The sequence below is a fragment of the Babylonia areolata genome, chromosome 16, assembly GCF_041734735.1.
Source record: "Babylonia areolata isolate BAREFJ2019XMU chromosome 16, ASM4173473v1, whole genome shotgun sequence".
NCBI classification, from domain to species: Eukaryota; Metazoa; Mollusca; class Gastropoda; order Neogastropoda; family Buccinidae; genus Babylonia; species Babylonia areolata.
In genome coordinates this window covers 22,105,843-22,112,506 of record NC_134891.1, presented here as the reverse complement: position 1 = coordinate 22,112,506, position 6,664 = coordinate 22,105,843, and the positions used below count along the sequence as shown (strand labels likewise).

The 6,664-nt window shown below is 40.4% G+C and overlaps 1 protein-coding gene across 1 annotated transcript in view; it reads right to left on the bottom strand.

Moving 5' to 3' along the window:
* The window catches only part of LOC143290926 (uncharacterized), a 10,959-nt gene extending 7,973 nt beyond the window's left edge, over positions 1-2,986 (bottom strand). The window contains exon 1 of the mRNA XM_076600492.1: positions 2,913-2,986. The gene's annotated coding sequence lies outside the window, so the exon portion shown is untranslated. The remainder of the gene's footprint in view (positions 1-2,912) is intronic.
* Between the last annotated feature and the right edge of the window lie 3,678 nt (positions 2,987-6,664).

The window sequence follows — 6,664 nt, the reverse complement described above, 5'->3', positions numbered from 1 at the left end:
CTCATTCAGTACGGCCAGTCCTCTCTTCTCCTCTCCTCTACACAGACCCCTCGGATGTCCAGTGGGTGTCTGAATGACCCAACCTTTAGCTTTCGTCGTCAGAATTGTGCAGGTGGTATTCTTTGTCAACATTCACCTCTTCAGTATAAGAGCGTTTCGCTTGCAATATTTTGATGATGGTCATTGGGATGAAACGCTGTTAACGTCGTCTCTTTCGCCGTTCGTATGGAGAGAGTTAAATTTTTCTTCCCTGCCATTAGACTTTGAGTAGTTATCTGTCTGGACGCTTAGTCAGTCATTCGGATGAGACGATAAACCAACGTCCCGGTTGTAGCATGCAGTTAAGATAAGATAAGATAAGAATAACTTTATAATCTCCAACTGGAGAAATTTGGTCAGGTGCATTATCACAACATAGACAAGTAAACAACATGGGGACCATAACTGTAAAAGTCAACAACAGCTTTTACGAATATTACGAAGATACAAATGTAAAAAAAAAATATCACATATACCGTTTCATACATACATCCACACACTGCAGGTAATAACTAGTATTCTTAATGTAAAAACAGAAAGAATGAAGAAACATTATTTGAATATAATATAATTATAAACATAGCCTACTATACTGCACATTGATTATAATAGACAGATAAGAATAAAGATAAATTGCGGAAAACCGCAACCAGATAATCAGCACACACCCGCACCCACCCACCCCCCCACCCACCCCACACACGCGGATTACTTGATTAAACAAGAGTAATAAACATATGTTCTCAAGAACCCATATGTACAAGAACCCATGGCAACAACAACAACAAAAAAGGGTTGTCCCTAGCCAAATTCTGTAGTAAAAATCCATTTTGAAAGGAAAGTAAATACACTTGCAGGCAGAGGAAAAATCAGAAGAGGAAGAAAAGGTGTAGCGACGCGCTCTGCCTAGAGAGAGAGCAGCCCGAATTACACACAGAGAAATCTTCGTTCATTCGTTTATTTATTTATTTATAGTCTGTTCATCTAAGATGATAATATTAGACTGAAAATAAATGATACCATTTTTATCATTATTTAGATTATTATCATTCCTATCATAATGATGATTGTTAGTTTCAGTTTCAGTTTCAGTTGCTCAAGGAGGCGTCACTGCGTTCGGACAAACCATATACGCTACACCACATCTGCCAAGCAGATGCCTGACCAGCAGCGTAACCCAACGCGCTTAGTCAGGCCTTGAGAAAAAAATAATAATAATAATAATTCAAAGATTAAACAATAACGTGATGACAAATTATTAATCAGAATCACAGAAAAATTACTTATCTGTTTTGAAGCTTGTAGACTGTCCGTTAAAATAACCAGTGGTGGTTTTAACACCTGGTAGACTTTTACACTGACTGACTGAGTGGTTTTAACATCCAGTTTTCAGATACACATTTGTATCAACACCCTTTTGAATCCTGCCTGCTAGCCTGCCAGCCACTCGAGGTGGGTCCACTGGGCATTACATAACCCAATGGTCATCATAGCGTGGTTTTTACCCGGTGCTCTACACATTTTGGGCCCTCTCTGTGATTCACTAATAATTCAATAATTAAACAACAACGCGAGAACAAATTATCAGTCAATTACACAGAAATATCACTTTGTCCTCACAAAGATAAGTGATTTTTTTTTTTTTTTTTTTTTTGAGCCCTCTCAATAATTTACTAATAATTCAAAGATAATTCATCACAATAACGTGATGACAAATTATTAATCAGAATCACAGAAAAATTACTTATCTGTTTTGAAGCTTGTAGACTGTCCGTTAAAATAACCAGTGGTGGTTTTAACACCTGGTAGACTTTTACACTGACTGACTGAGTGGTTTTAACATCCAGTTTTCAGATACACATTTGTATCAACACCCTTTTGAATCCTGCTGATTGTTAGTATTAATTAGAAATCGACATTTCTGTATATTCGAATGAAAAGGGGGGCGGTTGAGGCTGGGGGGGAAGGAGGGGGGGCAAGGGGGAGGGGACTAAGAAAGGAAGAGAGACAGACAGACAGACAGACAAACACAGAGAGAGAACAGAATGTGAAAAAGATAGAGTACAGAATCTAAAATGGAGAGGGCGAGTGTCAGTGATCGGAGAAAGAAAAAAACATAATATTGGAAGGGTGTGTGTGAGAGGCGGGACGGGGGAAGCGGGATTAGAAAAAATAAATAAATAAAATAAATGAATATCATTCTAGTGGCGAAACATTTCATTTATAAATGCAGAATAAATAAAATCAAACCATGTATAAAGTACTTCCTAACAGACCTAAGAAACATATATAAAACCGAAAAATATATACACTCGATGGAAATGATGTCCATAGCATTTTCTAGAAAATGGTACCCATACATAAAAATGATTGAAGGCAACGAGGAGGAGGAAAGACAACCACGAATGTAACGTTTGTTCTTTTATTTATTTTCTTTTTCCTTTCATTTACTTACTTGTTTTATACAGTGCATGTGACTTTTTTGTTTGTTTTTTTCTCTGTATGAAGACAGTGTTGTGTCGTTTTCCTGATTTGCAGTTTAGGTGGTGCACAGTGGCAAATATTGTTGATTTCAGATGTTGGTTTTGTATGTCCGTCTGTATGTATTAAATGTTAAACTCGAATAAAATATTTATTTAAAAAATAAAAATAAAAATAAAAACAAATAAATAAAAATAAAATAAATATTGTATGCACTACTTCTGTAGATTTTCTTCTTTTTTTTTTAAAGAGGTTCGTGTGGGGACCTACAATAAACAACCAGCTGGACTATTTAACACATAACTAGCTAATGTTTAATAAAGAACAGTTTGAAATGTATAACTTACAGAGAAATCTATCGTGACAAAAGAGTCCTACAAAACAACACTCACCGAGATTTGCTTCAGGTGGTGACGACAATGCCAAGACCACAGGCAGGCCTTGCTCAACCAGGATGGCAAAACCCAACAGGCAAGAATAATTGTGAAACACGACGCTGGGCATGTCGCTTATATTGTCTTTCTTGCTGTAATAAATTAAAATTTGAAACTGGTACGGGAGAGAAGTTGATATCAACTGCTGACAGCAATGCATATGTTGCGTGTATGTATATGTGAGCTACTTTTTATGCATGTATACACACACACACACACACACACACACACACACACACACACACACACACACACACACAGAATATATTATGTGTGTGGCTGGCTGTCTGTCTGTCTCTCTGTCTGTCTGTCTGTCTGTCTGTCTGTGAGAGTCAGTCGTGTCTGACTGTGACTATCAGAACAGCAAACTGATGACAAGTCCTAACTATCTGGGCTTGAATTCGACTATATTTGTATTTGTATTTCTTTTTATCACAACAGATTTCTCTGTGTAAAATTCGGGCTGCTCTCCCCAGGGAGAGCGCGTCGCTATACCACAGCGCAACCCATTTTTTTGTATTTTTTCCTGCGTGCACTTTTATTTGTTTTTCCTATCGAAGTGGATTTTCCTACAGAATTTTGCCCGGAACAACCCCTTTGTTGCCGTGGGTTCTTTTACGTGCGCTAAGTGCATGCTGCACACGGGACCTCGGTTTATCGTCTCATCCGAATGACTAGCGTCCAGACCACCACTCAAGGTCTAGTGGAGTGGGAGAAAATATCGGCGGCTGAGCCGTGATTCGAACCACCGCGCTCAAATTCTCTCGCTTCCTAGGCGGACGCGTTACCTCTAGGCCATCACTCACACATAGCGGAGAGTGCCTTTCGTTCAGGTTACATCCCCACTCTTTCGGCCAAGAGGGCTTTAGGACAGTCGGCGTTGGGATGGACCCCCAAAGGCCAGCTGGCCCCCAAAAGGCTGCAGCACTAAGAACCAGTGCAATGTTGCCTCCTAGTTTTAGTAGTCAAAGTCCTTCACAAAAGACTCAGCTGTAAATGAATTCCCATTGTAGTGGAGAAACTATTGGTCATATATTTCTCACTTTGCTGTTGGCCCAACTGTAAGTTCATGGCAATCTCTGATATAAGCCGGGCGTTGAGTGGGTGTACATCTAAATATATCTATCTATCATAGATAGAGAGAACTCAGAACTCAAAACTCAAAACGTTTTTATTCAAGGATTAAGATTTTAGGCATTGCCTATTCTTCCAATCTGTCCTTGCTAATCTACATCTATTACAAATAGCACACACATAAATGAAAGGAAAAGGTTTTCATGCAGAGATAGATAGATAGATAGATAGATAGATAGATAGACATGTGTGTGTATTGGAAGTTGGAATAGGTTGTCAATATTCCATTTATCTGTTCATTCTATGAAACAATTAAGTATCAGCATTAACAAAACAAAAACAAAAAAAAAGAGTTTCGTCAAATGGCTTTGCTTGCAAATGAATGACGCCGTCACACCCCCAATAACAAAGCCTTCTTTTTCTTCTTCTTCTTCTTCTTCTTCTTCTTCTTCTTCTTCGTTCATGGGCTGCAACCCCCACGTTCACTCGTATGTACATGAGTGGGCTTTTAGGTGTATGACCGTTTTTGCCCCGCCATGTAGGCAGCGATACTGTTTTCGGGAGTATGCATGCTGGGTATGCTTTCTCTTCCAGTATCAAGGAATATTTTGAAATGCCATGATTGTTTGTTAACAGTTGTTTTTTTTTCTTCTTCTTTTATTGAATAGAATTGTGTTGTTGTTTTTGTTGTTTTTTGTTTTGTTTTTTTTTGTTGGTTTTGTGTGTGTGTGTGTGTGTGGGTGTGGGTGTGTATATGTGTGTGTGTGTGGGCGGGGTGGGGTGTGTGTGTGTGTGTGTGTGTGTGTGTGTGTGTGTGTGTGTGTGTGTGAGTGTGTGTATTCTTTTTCTTTTATCTTCTTCCCTCTTTTCTTCTTGGCGCTTCACAGCTACGCCATGTCTTGAATAAAAGCTATTTACCTGTGTGCTAGCTGAATCGGTAGCATAAGCAGCACTGACCTGAAGTTGTGTACCTTGTGAATGGAGAGAGTTACAACTCTTTATTATTTGTTGATCATTTCATCTCCATGCCTAAATTGATGATGGTGGTGGTGGTTGTGGTGATTGTTGTGGTGGTGATGTTGGTGGTGATGGTTGTGGTTGTGGTTGTGTGGGTGATGATTGTGGTGGGAGTGGTGGTAGTAGTAGTGTTCATTTCCAAAAGCTAATTTGTGTTTGCACATTTCTTCTGTCTTTGCTGCTGTGTGCACATGTCAGATAATCGGTATAAGGACAGCCCGGCGCTCCCTTTTTTGAAAAAGTGTCTGGGTTTGTTCCAATGTACACTTTTATTTACCTGTGTGCTGGCTGAATCGGTAGCGTAAGCAGCACTGACTTGAAGTTGTTTATCTTGTGAATGGAAAGAGTTACCACTCTTTACTATTTCCTCCACAGTCGACGAGCGCCATAGCCGAATGGTTAAAGCGTTGGACTTTCGTTCTGAGGGTCCCGGGTTAGAATCACGGTGACGGCGCCTGGTGGGTAAAGGGTGGAGATTTTTACGATCTCCCAGGTCAACATATGTGCAGACCTGCCAGTGCCTGAACCCCCTTCGTATGTATACGCAAGCATAAGATCAAACACGCACGTTAAAGATCCTGTAATCCATGTCAGCGCTCGGTGGGTTATGGAAACAAGAACATACCCAGCATGCACACCCCCGAAAGCGGAGTATGGCTGCCTACATGGCGGGGTAAAAACGGTTATACACGTAAAAAGCCCACTCGCGTATGTACGAGTGAATGTGGGAGTTGAAGCCCACGAACGCAGAAGAAGAAGAAGAAGCTCCACAATTATACCATCCTGATTCCAGTTCTGGCGATAGATGACACTGTTTTCTCCAACACTTCGTGGCTGCCATACACTTTCGTCTTTTTTCTTTCTTTCTTTCTTTCTTTCTTTCTTCTTCTTTGTCTGGTCAGAATTAAGTGCCCGTGAAAAAAAAAAAAAAAGATACGTGCGCCAAATGCCAAATAAAACTGCACGCAAGAAAAAATACAAAAAAAAGGGTGGCGCTGTAGTGTAGCGTCGCTCTCTCCCTGAGGGAGAGCAGACCGAATTTCACACAGAGAAATCAATTGTAATAAAAAAACCAAAAACAAATACACATACAAATACAAATGCCCTGCGTTTCTTTTCCAAAGGAACAGATACTGTGCGATTTGGCTTCTTATTGACGGGCGCAATAGCCGAATGGTTAAAGCGTTGGACTTTCAATTTGAGGGTCCCGGGTTCGAATCACGGTGACGGCGCCTGGTGGGTAAATGGTGGAGATTTTTACGATCTCCCAGGTCAACATATGTGCAGACCTGCTAGTCCCTGAACCCACTTCGTGTGTATATGCAAGCAGAAGATCAAATACGCACGTTAAAGATCCTGTAATCCATGTCAGCGTTCGGTGGGTTATGGAAACAAGAACATACCCAGCATGCACACCCCCGAAAACGGAGTATGGCTGCCTACATGGCGGGGTAAAAACGGTCATACACGTAAAAGCCCACTCGTGTGCATACGAGTGAACGCAGAAGAAGAAGGCTTCTTATCACGTGGACTGGAAACATGTGTTGTTAACAAGAGAGGCAAGGCCTTCAAGACTCACTTGTGATACACTTTTGAAAAAAAAAAAAATCTAATCGTTA